Here is an 18,794-nt window from a genome sequence, read left to right on the forward strand (position 1 = left end):
GAAATCACTTCATACAGAAAGAAATTATGTTTTAGTTCTTTACTTTTTGGCATTGTTGTCAAAGGGGGAGAAGATTGGAGAAGACTGAAGAAAGCGGAGAAGACTAATGTATGGGGGAGAAGACTGATAACAGGGAGAGAGGATTTCAACATTTCAGAATCACAACAATCTGAATCCAAATCATTTAAGTCAAATCAATTGGTTTTTCCATCAATGCCAAAGGGGGAGATTGTTGGCATTATAATAGACAAAGGGAGATTGTTGGCATTTCAATAAGGATATTGAGAAGGTTGTTGATGATTATGGATATAACTGATTAAGGATGTTTACTGTCTTACTATTATTATTTTGTCATTGATGTCAAGTAATTGATTTTCTAATTTAGTATGATGTTGCCATATCTTAAGAAGTGTGATTTAATGAGTATAAAGATGTCAGTAAAAGACACAGAAAGAATGCGATGAATAAGGGGAAGAATAAGTTATTCAATGGGCAACTATTACCGAGTTAGACAATGATGAGATCATGATGTTTAGATTGTTTTGATATCCTACATATGTTGTTGATTGTAAGGTTAATACTATACTATGTTACCAAGCAAAGAACCTAGTCGGTAAACCCTAAGGAACCTAGTCGGTAAAACCCTAAGGTTATCACTATCGGTTAATGAAGGCGGAAAATCTACCGAGTGAAGTTTAGTATTTATCGAGTTGTAACCGAGTAATAATAGAATGCATTAAATGATTATTAGCATTATTTAATGAAGGAAGCTGATGAGCTGGCTATGATTAAATGATTGGTATGCCGTGCATGAAGTTTGTTAAAGAATCTATGGCAAAGGAAAATCGGCAAGAAGATCTACAGCGCAGATTGAACCGCATTACCCTAGCACAAGTTCCAAGAAATGTATGCAAGTTCCAAGGTGGGGTAAAACATTTTTCAGATCGAAGGATACATTGAACCTGGTCAAGTTTGAAGATCTGATGGCTATGATTGATCATGGGAAATGTGATCAAGGAGATTAAGCGGTTGACAAATTGTTTATAAATAAGGAACTGTTGATAAACAATTTATGCGGGCAAGTGTATGCATAGGGATGCTACATAGTGATTACCGAGCATAGAAGCTTGAAGACCTGTTTGAATAACATAGTATAGAGCCCAGCAGATGGACAAGACAAGTCCTAAATTGTATTGAGAAAATAAGAATCTGTGTTAGCATTTTAGATGTGAAGTTGCAAATAGATTTTTATTACTGTTATTTTGTGAAGTGACAAAAAATCTCTTAACCAAGTGGACTTAACAGTCTTATTTGTAAAACCCTCTAGCAAGGTGACATTCTGATTGAGTGTTTGAAATCCTTTAACAGGGTCACTTCTAACAAGGTGAAGATCCTAACAGATCTGAGGGAAATCCCTTAACTGGGTCACATCTAGCAATGTGTTTGTAATCTTTAATAGGATTTGCTTTTAACTGAGCATACTCTAGAAGAGTATATTTCTTAGTGGGTCCAAAATCCCACAATGGTTTTTCCCTATTTGGGTTTCCACGTTAAATCTGGTGTTATGAGTATTATGATGTTTATATGCTTTTGAGTTTGCATGCTTAGCAGTTTTGATTATATTACTGAAGTATATGTTACCGAGGTTGAATTTGTTGTTTTTATGGAAGATTAAGTTTGTATGATTCACCCCCCCTCTCATCTTGTTAGCTATTGGATCTGTACTTACATTAAGTATCAGAACTATCAGATTGTTGTCTGAATATTTGTAAGTCAGTGAGACTTTCTTTTAAGGTAGTGAACCTTCCCTGAGGGTTATAGTATTTCGGGTTAATGTATTCTGAGCAGCGAGCTCTAGACAGTGAGCCTGAATGCATGTGCATTCCCCATTGTAATCATTTTCACATACTACTATAGAGTATCATCTTATTGTGGGTAGGTTACCACCATGGAATTTCCCTTAACCGGGTTTCCCACGTCAAAATCTTGGTGTTGTGTGTTGTGCTATCAATTTGCTTATCTTTGTTGTTATTGTAGTTAATCAAATTTGCATTTGAGGTTAAGTTTGCTAATTCTATGAAAAATAATTCACCCCCCCTTTAGTTTTCCTTCATTGTTGTTGCCAACAATTGGTATCAGAGCTAGATCCTCCAGAAGAAGCTTGGCTACTTGAGGAGATTCGGGATGGCAAGTGGAGTTGTTATCTTTAAGAAGGAGAGTTTGAGATTTGATGGAAGTAACTATTCTATATGGAAGAACCGAATGTAGGTGCACTTGAAATGTCTTGGAGACAATTATTGGAAGATTACAAATGATGCCTATTTTGTTCCTTAGAATGGATTGGTTAGTGCTACTGATATCAAGGATACCGAAAAATAACATTAGAGCTAAGGAAGTATTGCTGAGTGCCCTGACTGATTTTGAGATGACTAATGTGATGGGACTTTAGATTGCACATGAGATCTAGGAGAAGCTTGAGACCTTGTATGAAGGAGATAAACAAGTCAAAGTTGCTAAGTTGTAGAATTTGAAAGGGGAGTATGAGATGCTGAAGATGGGAGAGGATGAGAACATATCAACCTTCATGGCTAATGTTAATGACCTTGTCCTAGGTATCAGATGTGCTGATGGAACCCTTGAAGAAGATGAAATTGTTGCTAAGGTGATGAGATCATTGCTTCCTTCTTACAAACATAAGGTAGCTGCTATTGATGAGATCCAGAGTGTGACGACTGTGACAAGAGATATATTGGTTAGAAAGATTTTTGCATTTGAACTGAGCAAATTTGGTGAATCACATGGAAAGTCTAAGACAACATTTAGAGCATTTGTATGTGGAAAGTAGAAGTATGATCTAGAAGAATGAAAAATATCCAAATATGATAGAGAGAGAAGAGAGATGGAAGAGAAAGAAAGAGATTTGGATGAGCTTGAAGAATTGATTGCTCGGAGATTGCCTAAAGGAGTTGGTAAGTATGATGGAAAATTGCCTTTGAAATATTTCTCTTACAATAAGAGAGGATATTTTGCTTCTAGGTGGCCAAAGAGAATGTCTAAATATGATAGGCATGATAAATTTGATAAGCATAGTTGGAATGATAGATATGAGAAGCATGAGAAGTATGATAAGTCTTACATGCCTAACCAGAAGTATAAACATCAAAAGAACTATTATTATGCTGCCGATGAAGGTGTTATAGATGAAGAATCAAAAGGAGATTAAATTGTGTTTATTGCTATTAAAGAAGATGGATTGGTACTTGTTGATCCTACAAGCTACACTATTGAAGAAAAAGATTTAGCTGCTAAAGTTGAAGAGAAAGATGAATGGGTGATTGACAATGGTTTCTCACATCATATAACTGGTGATAAAATCAAATTTGTGAATATGGAGAAGTATGATGGTGGTGTAGACATCTAAAATTGGTCAACGCTTGCGGAGTCGTATTTTAACATTGGCGCATTGCCTTATTTTAGGTTTTTGCATCGCATTAACATTTCTTCTATGTTGCGTACTTGGTCTTTATCATTTGCGAGCATCGAGTCCTTCTTCTACATTCTTCATTTATCTCGCTCTCGAATTTGGTCTTGTCGACAACAATCTTCAGTCATGATTTTGGTCAATCTTATCTTGTCGCATCAATGTGCATGTTAATTTGTCATCATTTTGGACATTTTCAATCCTAATTAGGGTTTTGTCCCCTTCTCAATCTTGTCATCTTGCGATCGATTTGTCATTGATCGCTGTCTTTTTCAATCTTGTCGATTTTGCGATTGGTTTGTCATCGATCATTGTTCTTTTCAATTTTATCATCTTGCGATTGATTCGACATCGATCGTTGTCCTCTTATCAATCTTGTCATTTTGTGATCGATTTGTCATCGGTCGTTGTCATTTTCAATCTTGTCGTCTTGCGATCGATTTGTTAATGATCGTTGTCATTTTCAATCTTGTCATTTTGCGATCGATTTGTCATCGATCGTCATCTTTCTCAATCATGTCAATTTGGATCAATTAGTCATTGTTCCTCGTTAATCAGCGCATTTATCAATCAAATCATTTATCAATTCAAAATCATGATCGAATCGACATCAAATCAATCTTACATCAAGACCTAATTGTCATCCTTGCATTTCTAATTTATCTTCTAGGGTTTCATGATTTATTCATTTAACCTTGTTTGTCATTTTCTCTCCATTTTTCTCTTTAGGATAAATGATTTATTTATTTATCCTAAGTCTTCTTGTCACAATTAAATGTTTATTTAATTGGCTAATTAATTCCTCCTATTTTTGTAAATTAATTAATGAATGGAAAATTATTAATTAATTTACCTAATTTGCATCAATTTCCTAATTTCCAAGTCATCATTTCTAACCTAATTTTCTAATTTCTCCTAAATTCCTAAATGTCTATTTCTATTCCAAATTCTTGTCATAATTCTTGCATAGCAATTTGTCATAAATTGTCATAAATTGTCATAAATCCTTGCATAGCAATTTGTCATACACTTGTCATAATTTTGCTATTCCTGATTTGAATTTCCATTCGAATCACTTTCATGCTAATCTAATCTTTTCTCCAATTTGTCTATAAATTGGATGAATTTCTTCAATCAAAGCCCCTGGTCGAATCAATCACGCTTCTAGTACCCTTATGCTGTCGTCTTGTCTACTTGCTTTCACATCATGCTTATGCACTAGTAGGTGAGATCCACAAACAAAGCTATTTGAAGGAGAAAGAAAAACAATGGAGCCACATGAAGGAGACATCTACATTTGGTTTGCTTAGATTTCATTTAGAATGTCTTGTCTTCATGTTTTCATTGAATGTTTTTAGGATTGTTATCATTGCATTTGAGTTTTCATGATTGAGCTAGACCAAATTCCCATATTGCTTTGATGATTTCCAAATTCCTATCTACATTAATTGGTGAAATCGATGTGAAATAACCCCCAATCATGCTTTTGAGTTCTTTTGAGTTGATTGCAGGTAAAAAACCCAAGAAACAGGGTAATTCAGGGCTTTCTGAGCACTTTTGTGCCTATGTAGGAGAAATCTGCGCCTGTGTCAAGTGATCTGTGCCTATGTTAAGGACTTTTGCGCCTATGTGAAAGGGATCTGCGCCTGTGTTACTTCATTCTGTGTCTGTGTTACTGCATTCTGCGCCTGTGTAAGACATTCTGTGCCTGTGTAAGGCCAGAAATAGAGGTAAAAAGCAGTGTTTTTACTTGCAAATTACTTTTGTAGTCACATAAATCTGTCCACTTAATTAAATGAATACTTAGTATTTATTTGATTATTTAACCATCAATTAATAATTAATTAAATTAATATTTAATTAATTCATCTTAACCCTCTTCTCCTATTAATTAAATAAATTATTCAATTTATTTGATTTAATTTACTTAACCAAATTCAGACCATTAATTAAATAAATAAATCATATTTGTTTAATTAAATCTTCTCTCACATTTAAATAAATTAATATTTATTTAAATCCCCCAAAATCCCACCTCTCACATTTAAATAAATTAACATTTATTTAAATCACCTTTATCCTCTACCCACTTGTATTTTCCTACAAATGCAAGTTGCACAATTATTTTAAATAAATCATTTATTTAAATCACCTTTATCCTCCACCCACTTGTATTTTCCTACAAAAGCAAGTTGCACAATTATTTTAAATAAATAATTTATTTAAATCACCTTTATCCTCCACCCACTTGTATTTTCCTACAAAAGCAAGTTGCACAACTATTTTAAATAAATTATTTATTTAAAATCCTATTTATCCTCACCCACTTGAAACCTTTAATGGTTTCCCTTAAAGTATTCAAACTTGATGGCTTTAAAGTCTTCAAACTTGATGGCTTCCTTCTATAGTCTTCTTAAGACTTTAATGGTTTTCCTTAAAGTCTTCAAGCCTTTAATGGTTCCCCTCAAAGTCTTCAAGCATTTTAATGCTTTGTCTTCCTTTTTCTCATTTAAATAAATTAATATTTATTTGAATATTTATCCAAATACAACTTGCACACATTTATTAAAATAAATGAATTTTTATTTTAATAAAATCCGATTTTCCCTCACCCACCAAATCCACTTGCAAAATCTAATCCCCTTCTAGATTCTTCTAACCCCTTCCTAATTAACTTAATCCATCCCCTAATTATTGTCACATTCCTAAGCAAAATGGAGTCACTTCTCAAAGCCTAAAAGTCTTTGATAACCATTAAAGGCTTTCAACCTTCAACCACTAAATGTCTCAAAGTCTTGGATAACCTTTGAAAGCTTCCAACCTTCAACCACTAAATGGCTCAAAGTCTTTGATAACCATTGAAGGCTTTCAACCTTCAACCACTTAATCCCCAAAGTCTCCAATAACCATTAATGGTTACCTCAAACCCTCCCACATGGTTAAAACATTTGTTTTGACTCAACCTCTACCCAACCCAAGGGTCTCATCAAGCCTTTAATGCTTTGACCATGATTATCTCTTAATCATTTGCACAAAGGTTTATCCTTGCATTAACTCCTAATCCAGTGGGTAATCCTAATTTAGGCTTGACCCTTACCTTCTAGATAACCATGAGGTCTCCTTAGGCATTTAATGCCTCCAACCTCTTCTCTCAACCCAATCTTATGTTGACACTCGTCACCATTTCATTGGTGCAAATTGTGCACATGGATCCCCAACTTTCAAGCTTGACCCTTGATTAAACCTTTCAATCCTGGCCATCCATTGCTCCATTTTTCCTATAAATAGAGCCCATTCCTTCATAATCAAGATCCTGAAAACTTGTATGCATTTAGGCTATAGACATTTTTAGAGAGCATTTAGCATAGCATAACTAAAATCTTGTCTTTTTGGTAAAATCAATCATTTTAGCATCAATAGCATAGTATTTAGCTTTTCATTTCATATTTGAAGCTTAATATTAAATCTCAATCCTCCATAAGCATCCATAGTGCAAAAAGCTGCTGAGAGCTACACTCATTTGGGACTTGGAGAGGAGAGGAACAAGGGAGGAGCAACTATGAGCATCTTGATTAGCTATTTTATTCTATGTTTATATGCTTTCTATTTCATGCTTAATATCTCTCTTGATATGCCTGTTTAGGATAATCTTTTGTTGCTAACACTAACGTTTGTTTCTTGTGCTCTTGTGTGTGTTGCTATCAAACAGATTTTCTAATCCTTTTTGCAGAGCATCATTTGGTGAACCCGACGTGAATCCAAACACCAAAAAGATCAACTTTTTTTTTTTTTTTTTTTTAACCAATAACATGTTTGAATGTTGAAAATGTCACACAGGTTGCGCTTTTGACACTGTTTTGGTGCATTTGACATTATTTTGGCGCTATTCACCCTGTTTCAGTGCTTTTTCCTTCTCTGTCTTTCCCTTTCTTTTAGTGCGTTTGTGTTAAATAGTGCCTCTGTTCAAACGCAAAATAGCGCTATTGTAACAAAACGTTGTACAAATCACCTTGTAACCAAAAAAATAAAATAAAATTAGGCTTGTAGAAGCCCACCAAATAGGCGGATTTTACTAACTATTTTTCTCTTTTGTGCAGATTTAAATTAGATTAAAAAGTAGATTTATATTTTTTTACTAACTTGTTTTTTGAAGTTGGTTTTAAAAATGAATTCACTTTTTATTTTGGTTTAAAATTAACTTCACATTTCAACTTTGGGCTTTTAAAAAAAGAATCACATATTTGTTTGGGGCTCTTAAAAAGAATTTCATTGTTCCAAGGTAAAAAGAACCACAAACTTATACAAAAACAACTTTTTTTTTTTTTGCAAGTTAGGAAACAAACTTCGTTTTGGTGCTTAAAATAAACAAGGCAAAATTTATTTCTTGCATCAAGATAAAACTCACAATCCACACTTCCATTTTTGGTGCAAATAAAATTCACAATCAACTTGTCTCATTTTTAAAGCAATTTTACTTCATGCAAACGTATTTTTCATTAAGTTGACCAGGATTTTCAAATTCTAGTTTACTCAAACAATTGCCTTTGAAAATTAAAAAGAACACCATGATTGTTGGAGCAACATCTCCAAATAGTTAGATCACATTGCAATGATAGATTAAAAAGAACAAGTGTTTTTCATGCTTGGCACACTTGTGCAAAGAGTTGGTCGAGTGGTCCTACTTCTAACACACACTATCCTCTCCCTTGGCTTTCGTGGTCCTAGGTGCAAGAGAAAAGTGTTAGTAACACTCAAAATTTTATCTTTTTAAGAGAGACCTGCCAAGAGACACATCCCTCTTGGGAACGACCTTGAGCGGTAAATCCTTCGAGCCGCTATAGAAATCAGGTGAGAGCGAAAGCTGTAGCCTTGGGTATAGCTGTTCCTACAGTGTAACTGGCCGAAAGGACAAATGGGCCCCACCACCAGTTACAAGGCTCTTAAGTGAGTCACTGCAGAATGAACTTATGTCCAAAAACATCGAACATGACTAAACACTTTTAAGTAGTAGCCCACCCGTTCTATTGATTGAGGATATTTGAGATATAATTTAGTGCAAGAGCATAGATGGTTTTGCTCCCAAGATACTCATCATACATATTTCCTTGAGTAGAAACATAGCTTTTTGAAAAGTCACTTGTGGCTTGATAAAAGTGGTGACTCCCCCATCATAGGGATCATCTATTTGTTATGCTCGTGCAAGACTTAGTATATCACATCCTTACCTGCCATGGCGGGATTCATAAGGTATGTAGTACCAAAGTCGAAGAAATATCAAGATGTGGGCTAAATTTATCACAACTGGCCATTTGACCTTAGGGATAGAAAGTGTTTGAAGTGTGTTCGTTTTAAAGACCAAGTGCAAATTGAGCCGACTTCAGGCTTTGGAAATACACCTTAAAATACATCTAAAGGAAGGGTCAAAAACAAGTCCAAGGATTGGGTTGATCTAGACCCATACTCAATTGTGCCTTTGAGGCAACATTCTTGTGTTTGTGTGCTTGCTTTGTTTTCTTGTCAAAGAAAAATCAGAAAATCAATCCCAAAAACATAGTATTCATCCAACATTTCTCAAAAACAAACAAAAATACCAAAAACAAAGTGCAAACAACAAAGAGACAAATTTTATGACCATTCTTCACATCTTGCGAAAGAAGAAGTGTCATCAGAATATCAACTTGAAAAGGAGACCATTAAGCTCAAAGGCTTTGATCAAAAGGAGGAACTTCTTCTATCTCAATAGACAAATCTTTGTCTCACATAGAGTCTTTCTACATCGCATGCGTCTATACCTTCAAGGTAAAACAAACGAGTTTGATTCAGAATCATTGAATCGTAGAGCTTTTATGCAATATAGAGCTCTGAGTTATCACAAAAATCAAGGAGGAAAGATTAATCCCACTTTTTCCCCAACATCTGCATCACCTACAACACAACTCGAGAAATACCTACAACACCTGAAAGGGAAGAGGTAGAGTTTGTCCCATTTATAACCCAAAGTTTTTATTGAAGTTGAAAAACAAAAACATCCATCATCTCACTCATACATCATCACTTCATCATCAATCCATCCCAACTCTCAAAACATTAAGAGGTTCTTGTCCCAAGTTCTCTTTTAGATATTGCTTGAAATGAAACACATCACATCACTTTTTAGATTGTTTCTACATCTAGGATAAGCTCATCCTAAGAGACACATCTACGCAGGTTAAAACTAGTTCATGAGTGAATCTTCTCATTGCTAGGTAGTCAAAATCTGTAACACATCTCAGATTTCTCTACACCTTATCACATCCAAACTTATCAAACAAACAAGCAATTCAAAGAAGGAATTTCGGTTACATCTACCTTAAAGTGCTAGAGATCCCCATACAACACAAATCACCAACCATCAATCTTTCATTTCATCGACAACTCATCTTATGCAGGTTCGCTAGTCAAAGATCAAACAAATCAAACTTCTGACTTGGTGATTTTGCAGGTTGCCTTGTACTCCAACTAAAATTTGTGTTTGTAATTCATAATTAGGCACCTAGTATGATTGCTAAGTAGGATGGAATGAACGTGTGTTTGCTTTGATTGTCAGGTTTGACATTGGAGTAGGAGAGTATGCTCTCATCCTTCTTAGGGTGATCAGAAATCTAGATCTTCAATACCATTCTCATGGCTTAGATTGTTTGTTACCTTTAGAGGGCCTGCCTTCTCGACCATTTCCTTTCTTTTGCAAGCAAGTGACAATCATGAGAAGGGAATGACCCAAAGTGATTACAGCTAGAATACCTCGGCATTCTAACTCACTATAAATAAATACCTAATGGGCGAAATCTTTGAAGGAAGGGTTACGTGGGAATTGCAGTTACTTGGGAAGTGATGACCCTTGAACTCTTTCTCATATCAACATCTAAGTAGGACCTCATGGTCTAAATCATGCTTGCATGACTACATTTGTTTGGTATCTTGGTGGGCTTAATTTCTCAATCATGCTTGCGTGACACCAAGGAGTAACGCTTAACATAAATCCTTACTAAACACCTTGTATTTAGAGGCCAAAAATCCTTCTAGTTGCTTGAGAAGAACAAGTTCGGATACTTGGAAGAGATACTAAGTTCACCATGGGGAGATTTCCATGGGGACTGATGCTTGGCTACCTTGAGAAGTGAGTGCCGTGGAGGGGAGCCCATGGGGTCAAGCATCTATGTATTCTCCTTGAATCTCATAACAAGTCTACCTCTCAAGTACCTACTGCGCTTGCCATCCATAAGAAATGTGTGAATGAGCATGATTGCTTTGAGTCTAAGTTGAAATATCTTGTCTTCTTTTCTTGTCAAAAGTTGAGTTGTGTCTCATTTCAAAACCAAGACAAATTGATTCAAAACAAGGTTAAACACAAGAATATTTCATTTAACAAAGTTCAAACACCTTCAAACATGGTTGTCAAACATTTTTCAAAATCTTGTCTCAACATTCATGACACTTAGATTTAGGTTTGCTTTTTGCAAAGTCATTGTCAAGTACCAATGTTAGGTTTTCACCTAAGTCATACTCCTTTCACATATCAATAAGGGTCATCCATTTGCATGTGTCCTCTTGCATTAGAGTAATACCATTTCATAATTCAACCTTAGGTTTTGCCTTAGGTTGACATTGTCATACATTTGCATTTGCATACCCTAGGTTTCTTCATTAAGCTTAGGTCATTATCATATCATATTAGGGTCACTTGCATAGTAATTGTCCCTTAGCATATAGTGTCAAAACTAGGTTTTGTCATACTTGAGTAATCCAAATCTTTGATAAACCCTAAGTCATTGTTAGGAGGTCTAGACCTTATCAAACCTTTTCTCTTTTTGTCATCAATGTCATTTGGTCAAACCTAGCTTAGTATCCAAGCATATAGGGGAGACATTATCATTTTGTCCTTTTGTCACTTGGTCCTTTTGTCCTTTGAGGTCTAGACATCATTTCAATTTCCTAAGGGTCTCATTTTTAGAATTGCATTCATAAGTTTGTCAAAATCTTGAAAAAAGAACAAAAACATAGGTTGCATTCTTGCCATAGATTGCATTTCCGTCTGTTCAGTTTGCATTTAGTTGTATATCATACATCATCCTTGAAAAACAAAAAAATTCCAAAAATATTGCATTTGCATAGTGACATGTTTGTTGAAATGAGGTCTCAACCTTCTTACGAAGCCATGCCATCACAATTGAGCAATCAATCATGTCAATGCAATCTCTACATGTCTTAGAACTTGGATCAAACTTATCATGATGATGTAAATGTGCAAATACAAAAACTAGAGGAGAAACTAGCTCAAGAAGAGGAGATATTGGAACAAAGAGTGAAAAACATTGAGAAGAATAGATCACAAATGTCCAAAATGTTTCAAAAATTTCCAGGTCGAAATCCAAAGATTGAGCCAATTGATGTAAGATCTCTTCTTGAATGATCAGACATACCAGCTTTCCTCTCCCAAATAGAGATGATGAAACAATTTCAAGAAAGGAGACAACATCAATTTCAACATTATGTGCCTCCACAACAAGAACAAAAAGGTGTTTACTATCAATCAGATTTTCAACCAATACAACCAATGGTTCAACCAATTGTTCAACATATACAACCAATACAACCAATGGTCCAATTTCAACAATATGTCCAACCAACTATACAATGTCCACAAATGGTTCAACCAATGGTGGAATATCAATGTCAACAACCACAACCAAACATTCAAAAACAAAGGTTGCAACACACACCAACCCAAGTTTCAAACATGTCAGAACAATTGAACCAAGTCCAATATCAAAACATGACATTAGATCAGAACCAACTCCTTGCCAAACAAGTTCAAATTCCAGATACAACTATGTCAAAACCTCGAAAGAAAGGTGGCTTTATTGCAATGATCTTAAGGAAATTACCAAGTGAGTTCTTTGAGGAAGATCAAAATAATACACTTATGTCTAGCAATGCCTCATCCCCTCGCAAGCAAATTGACTCTCCAGTGGCATCTATCCCTACACCTCTAGAAATTTCACAAGAACCTTCCATATTTTCCTCATCAAACAATACACCCAAGGATGAAATTACCCAAGGGCTATCCATAATTGATTGCCACAATAATCCAATTCATGATGCACATCCTTGTCATGTTTTAGAAATACAAGACCCAATGCCACCATGCACTTTATTGCCATTACTTGTTTTAGAGGATCCCATTCAAAGTCCCCCTTCCTCATGTTCAAGAATTGATTCCTTGCCAGAATCCATCACAAATGTTCAAAGTGCATTTCCTTCATGCCAAACCATTGATCCCTTGTTAGAATCACCCATGCATATCCAAAGTCTAACCCCATGTCAAGAGGATAATTTAGAGCATAAAGAAACACATGTTAAAACAGATCAAGATCAAGATCCTGAAACCTTATCATCCCATCCAATTGTTGACCAGGATCTCATCTTCCCAGAAACTCATGATGATTCCCCTATTCTTGTCCATCCTATCCAAAGTCCTATTGACACTCCATTCCCCGGCCAAGATCAAGATATCCCAGTTCATGCAATCCCAAATGATCCCCTTCCATTTCATGAACACAATGTCCTTTCAAATCCCATTGATGTTCCACTTCCTGAGAATGATCAAGATATCCTTTCCATCCTTTATAATGATCCCATTGAAAGTCAAGAGCAAAGCACCTTTAAAGAGGATTCCAATGATCTTCCTCCTTGTCAAGATCAAATTATTCCTTCAGATCCTCCACAAGATCCACTTGTTCCTCCATCTCCTTGTCTTAATGCTCCATATACACTCCAAGATTTCTTTTCTTTTGATGATCCCATTATTTCTCCCATTCCATCTCTTGAAGAGCCTGTCATTGAACCATGTCCACTACACAGTCCTAGTCCCCCTCATGATTCTAACATGTCATTGCAAGATGTTCATGAACCCTTGACATGCACAATGGGTTCTTCCACTTTGGTGAAATCCGATCCACTTCAAGATCTCATTATTTCTCTCATATCATATCCACCTCATAATGGACTCACGTCTTCTTCCAAGAGAAAAGAGTATCCTACAAGTCAAGATATTCATAAAGGCAAAGGAGTAGATCTTCATAAGAAAGAATCCCTTTATGTTAAAGAAAATATTAAGGGTCATGGCCTCAGTGAAATTCCTCAAGATGTGGGTACCCCTGCTAAATCCAACATCCCTTCAAAATCCAAGCATACACCTTCCCCATCATACTTTCCATCCATCTTAGGTCCTTATATTCCTTTGTCCTCTATGCAAGGTCAGCAAAGGCACACATCCTTGAGTAAATTTAATCCATCCAAAAGAAGTCCATTTCATTCATACCCATCCATGCATTCCTTTCCCCCTCCAAGCAATTTGGATGCCAAGTATAAAAGTCATAAGTCTAGAAATCCACATGTATTCAAGGATCAACATGTCCAATCTAATCAACATGTCAAAGCAAAGAAAAATATGATCCAAAAAGAAAAAGAAATATCCAAAAGGTCACAAAGGCCCATTGCTTAAAAACAAAAGTCAAAATATATATGGGTTCCTAAATCCCTTGTGCAAGCAATGCACTCCAAGGAATCACAAAAGCATGAAAAATCAAAAACCATGTGGATCCCTAAGCGGCTCCTTGAAGCACAAAAGCCTAAAGAAACATCAAAATTGGCATCTAAAATTACTATTCCTCCATCCAAACCTTCCAAGTCTATTCCTTCATCACCTTCATCATCTATTTTGGACTCTTATGTCCCAAAATCCCAAGCTATTCCTCCATCGAAATCTCACAATCTGAGATCCATTTTTCCTCCATCAATCCACTAGTCAAGGTGTGTGCCAATGTTGATCTTGCCAAAATTTCCATCCACTAAAGCCCAATTCTTCCAGTACCCTATCCATTATCCAATGCATATTTTCCATCCTTCGATCCCTTTGGTCCAATCCTTTGCATAAATCCTTGCCTTAGTTTCATCTCTTTTTCCATGTCCTTATCCTACCAACGTCTTTGAGCATACTTTTAAAGGTCATGGTCCATTTTTTTCAAGGCTACTATCCAAACAAAAAGATGTTTTAGTCCTTCTTCCATCCCCTATCATGTGTCCATCTTCTATTGAAAAAATCAAAATACAAAAAAATCAAAAAAGTGAAAAAAAAAGAAAAAGAAAAAAAAAAGTAAAGCAAAAATAATTCATCCACTGGTGAAAACCTGGCAAACAGGCGTCATGCGTAATCTATGAACTTCTTACACACCACACTTGGGGGCAAGTTTCCTCCTTCATATCCTATTGCCCTTCATTATCCTATGATACCATGTCATACCCTTCATATCCTATTGTCCCTCATGTCCATTTCCTCTTTCCACCTTTGATCTTGACAAGGCTGAGGATATTCATGAGCATCATGCATCTTGTTTGCAGCTTTTAGTCCATCATAGCTTTTGGTCTTTATCCATTTGCTTATTATAACCTTTCATCCATATTCCCTATTTTATTGCAACTTTCTGCCACTATCCCTTAGCCAACCCTGACCTTCAATCCATGTACCTTATCCATTCTTGGTCTTGCTTATCCTATCCATACACTCTTTTTCATTCCTTGATATTGATCTGACATAAGGACACAAAATTTAAGCATGGTTTCAAAAACCTCTTGACATGTCCCTCATGCCATGTCACTGCTTTACATTGTCATATCCAGTCTCTTGTCCCATCACGCCATAGCCCTTGAAAATTGCATTCACATTGTCTCCATGATAAAAGGCCTTTGTCTTCCCTCTATCCACCATCATTTCAGAAAGCCTATTTATTCACCTGTCATATTCCTTGCCTTGCTAGACACTAGAGGCGAAATCCCTAAAAAATCAAATAATGTCCTGAAATAATCCAAAAAAATCAAATAATGTCCTGAAATAATCCAAAAAAACTGAAAAATGTCCTGAAATAATCCAAAAAAAATCAAATAATGTCCTAAAATAATCCAAAAAAACTGAAAAATGTGCTGAAATAATCCAAAAAAATTGAAAAATGTCTTGAAATAATCCAAAAAAATTGAAAAATGTCTTGAAATAATCCAAAAAAATTGAAAAATGTCCTGAAATAAATCCAAAAAAAATTTGAAAAATGTCCTGAACAAAATCCCTAAAAAGTCAAATAAAGTCCTGCAAAAAAATGAACACAAAAAAATTGTACACACTCGAAAAGAAAAACAAAAAAAAATATATCCTCTTGGTGCATAAGACAGATCATTGAGTATACATCCAACGACACACAATCACACACTGTGCTTTAATGAAATCATGCATAAACAGATGAACTTTTTCAATCAAACCAGACATTCAAACTGATCACAATTGACTTCTCAATCGAATGTGAGCATCAATATGATTTGTCCTTGTCACTACTATCATGGGTCTTATACAAGGTGTGGTATACTCGAAACCAGACTATGTCCTATCTTAGACGGGGTACCGCATTCCCTGAAACCAGACAACATGATCATTCTTGTTTTTCACTTTTGACAATGACAATCAGACTGTTTCTTTGACTTTGTTGAATTTGTGCGTCTTATCTTTTTACTGATTTATCTTTGGCTTCGATCATGTTCCTATGTTGCTTGATGATGTCACTGAGTGATTTAGAGTGACCGGGATGGTTCATGGTCCCTTTCTTTTTTGTTGTGATTGCTATTTGTGGAATGTTTGTCACAACCTGGGGCAACTATATCATTGGGTGTCTGTGATAAGTACGTTCTCTTTGTGAACGCTGTACACACCTCGACCCTTGATGTATGCACCCTAGGATGCTTCACTCATTCCTTGTGTGCGATGTGTCTGTCTTTTGCAAAAAGGGTTGCGTTTCAGCTCTGGCCTTCAATGCCATGATGCTTTGCATCCATTTTGCTACATTAAATAAAGGTTCTCACCTACAAAGTGCATTATTGAAAGCAATTTTTTCTTCATCTCTAACTGTCCTCTGTCTCATTTCTTCTTACTAACATTTCTTCCGTCAATTCGGATAGTCAGTTCGATCTAGTGCTCCGATTTCCCCAAACACATATGCTGCATCCTGCATTCATTGGTTAGTACATTTGCATTATATCAAGCATCACATCAAGCATTTTATCCATTTCATATTATAAATGCATGAAAAACACAAAAAAAATATATCCATCCATGTTCCACAATGGTACATCAACAGTACATATGTCATAACCTATTGCATCCCATCATATTGATGCATATCATATCATATATCAAAATAATATCAGAGTACAAAATTGGACTTTTTGTCCTAAGTATGGCCCACAAGCTGACTATATAATATCACACTACATATGTCTTTGTCATAAGGAGTACGTGCCTCTATCATTGGGTGCTCCCTCTGTCCTCCTCATCCCTACCATGTCTCAAGGATGATGTCCCTCCTGCCCCAGGTCCTGGCTGTGGTGGTCTCATAGGTCCACTCACCCCCATGCTGCTCACTGACCTCTAAGAGTGTGCCCTGCTCTCTATCCTCGATCGTGCCCAATATGACGATGCTCTCTACTCTAGTGGAACTACACTCTCATATAGTGTCCTCCAATGGCGTATCTCCTCTCCGATCTCTACCAACATCTATGCCATCTCACGTGCACTGGCATCCCTAATCGACCCAATATACTCAGTGACTCTCTGCCCTTCTCGCTGTGCCTGGGCTATTGTTGTATCTTGAGCTGCTGTCAATTTGGCTATCTCTGCTCTAAACTGCTCATTCTCTATCCTCAAGATAGCATTATGTCTCTCTAATGTCATAATGTGGTCATGCTGACTCGCTATGGTAGCCCTGCACATCTCCATCTCCTCTATCCTAGCTGTCTCCGGCTCTATGGGTATATCCTGCAATGACTCCTGCTCGGCTGAATCTGGCTCATAATCGTCATCCCCCTAATCATCTCTATCCTCATCATCCCCCTCACCCTCATCACCACCCTCATCCTCCTCATCCTCATCATCTCCTTCCTCCTCTCCTGCGAGTGGGAAGTCCTCTTGTCTCCTCGGTACTGGAATATTAGGATCTGTCAATGGCACAGGCCATCGTCGTGCAAACCATCGCTCATACTCCTCTATCATCTCGACGTCCACCACATCTTATCTCCAATCCCACTGTCTCTATTGTAGCTGTGTGAAGTCTGCATATGCTATGTGTGGCTGAATCATCCTCCCCCACTGACTCATCTCTTTGTGAGATCGGGCAAAGTGTGCAGTCCCTCTAGGTACATCCTGCCTCTCTCCAAACTGTCATCTGACTCTCTCTAGTAGGTACATCTCAATCACTCTCTCATGGTTCACTGGTCACCCAATCAGGTATCTCTCTTGTCTACAATACGATAGCTCATCACTATCATCTAACCATCCAGGGCAATCTAGATATGGCCTCCATGTGAACTCTCTCAATCTGTCTAGCTCATGTCACCAGTACAATATGTATCCAAAAGGACCCTGTCTCAGTGCTCCCCCATAATAGTACACATATGGTCGGTGTGGTACTACCTGTCTCTCTATAATCAGTCGACATATGGCTATGTGTTGAAATGCCCATACCTGTAGCAGTGTGACTCCATAGCTCAAAGTCTGCACTCCCTGATATGCTATCTGATGCAGCTGAAAATATAGCATAGCAAGTACACATGGTCCCCATGCGTACACCGTCCCCTTTGTCACCATCCACTCTAGCACTCTTCCCCATCCAATAGGGAATCCATGTCCTTGTCTATCCCCTACTAGTAGGCATGCTATCACCACTGCTATCACCACATATCATCGATCATACTCTGATGCCATGGTCTCCCAGCCAATCTCCCTCTCTACGATATCCAGATCATCTACGTCGCACTCAAATAATCTGCACAAAGCATCTCTCCTTGTCACTGGGTCATACTCTATCATCTCTCCATGAATCAGAATGTGGAGGATACGCCATACATCCTCTAGTGTCACAGTCGCCTCTCTAGTCGCCAGATGGAAGGAGGAAGTCTTTGAATGCCATCGCTCTGCCAATGCGGTCAGTAGTCCTATGTTTGCCCTAATCTCGAGCATGAATGTGATATAGTATATTACAAGTCCTGCTAATGTATCTTTGTCCGTGCTCCTGAGTTTATGTTGTAACATGAAGCAGTCAGGTCAGTTCTCCCACGTGATCAATGGATACTGTCGACTCTGCATCACAATTGAGGCACATTTTGTCAGTTTTAGAGTTTTCTCCTACGGGCTGCATTTCCTTGTTTCATGTCCAAATCAAGGTGTTTCTAATCTATT

The sequence above is a fragment of the Cryptomeria japonica genome, chromosome 10 (genome assembly GCF_030272615.1).
Source record: "Cryptomeria japonica chromosome 10, Sugi_1.0, whole genome shotgun sequence".
Taxonomy (NCBI): Eukaryota; Viridiplantae; Streptophyta; class Pinopsida; order Cupressales; family Cupressaceae; genus Cryptomeria; species Cryptomeria japonica.